Genomic DNA, 1,706 nt, shown 5'->3' on the forward strand with positions numbered 1-1,706 from the left:
GATACAATTTGCTAAACACATGAAACTCAAGAAAAAAGAAGACCAAAGTGTGAACACTTTGCCCCTGCTTAGAATCGGGAGAAAAACAACCCATGGAAGGAGTTACAGAGACAAAGTCTAGAACTGAGACAAAAGGATGGACCATTTAGAAACTGCCATATCTGGGGTTCCATCCCATAATCAGCTTCCAAGCGTTGATACCATTGCATACACTAGCAAGATTTTGCTGAAAGGACCCAGATATAGCTGTCTCTTGTGAGACTAAGCTGGGGCCTAGCAAACACAGAAGTGGATGCTCACAGTCAGCTATTGGATGGATCACAGGGCCCCCAAAGGAGAAGCTAGAGAAAATATCCAAGGACCTAAAGGGATCCGCAACCCTATAGGTGGAACAACAATATGAACTAGCTAGTACCCCCTGGAGCTTGTGTCTCTAGCTGCATATATATCAGAAGATGGCCCAGTTGGCCATCAGTGGAAAACGAGTACCATTGGTTGTGCAAACTTTATATGCCTCAGTACAGGGGAACGCCAGTGCCAAGAAGTGGGAGTGGGAGGGTGGGGGAGTGGGTGGGGAAGCGTGTGGGGTCTTTTGGGATAGCATTGGAAATGTAAATGAAATAAATACCTAATTACAAAAAAAACACTCCTTCACTATGATTAAGTAGGCTTCATTCCAGTGATATAGGGATGGTTCAATGTATGGATATCCATCAACATAATCAAACTCAAAGAAAAAAACCACATAATTATCTCATTAGCTGCTAAAAAAGCCTTTGACAAATACAACACCCCTTCATGTCAAAAGTCTTGGAAAGATCGGGAATTCAAGGCATATAGCTAAATGTAATAAAAGCTATATATAGCTAACCAATAGCCAACATCAAAATAAATGGAGAGAAACTTTAACCAATCCCACTAAATTCAGCGACTAGATGAGGCTGCTCATTCTCTTCCTATCTTTTTAAAATAGTACTTGAATTTCTAGTCTAAGCAATGAAAAGAGGTCAAAGGGATATAAATTGGAAAGGAAGAAGTCAAAATATCACTATTTGCAGATGATAAGATAGTATACTTAAGTGACCAAAAAAATTCCAACAGAGAACTCCTATAGCTGGTAAACAACTTCCACAAAGTGGCTGGATATAAAAGTAACTCAAACAAATCAGTAGCATTCCTCTGCTCAAAGAATAAACAGGCTGAGAAGGAAATTAAGGAAATGATACCCTCCACAATATTCACAAATAATATAAAATGCCTTGGTGTGACTCTAACCAAGTAAGTGAAAGATCTGTTTGACAAGAACTTCAAGTCTCTGTAGAAAGAAATCAAGGAAGACTTCTGAAGATGGAAAGATCTCCCATGTTCACAAATCAGCAGTATTAACATAGTAAAAATGGCTATCTTACCAAAGCATTCTACAGATTCAATACAATCCTCATCAAAATTCTAATTCAATAATTCACAAAGACAGAGCAATTCACAAATTCATCTGGAATAATAATTATTATTACTATTATCATTATCATTATTTTTTTATTATTATTCCCAGGGTAGTGAAAACTATTCTCAATAAAAGAACTTCTGGGGGAATCACCATCCATGACGTTAAACTCTACTTCAGAAGAGTAGTGATAGACACTGTGCACCTTCTTAGAATTGGGAACAAAACACCCAGGGAAGGAGTTACAGAGACAAAGTTCGTA

This window comes from Mus caroli, chromosome 7, assembly GCF_900094665.2.
Source record: "Mus caroli chromosome 7, CAROLI_EIJ_v1.1, whole genome shotgun sequence".
Taxonomy (NCBI): domain Eukaryota; kingdom Metazoa; phylum Chordata; class Mammalia; order Rodentia; family Muridae; genus Mus; species Mus caroli.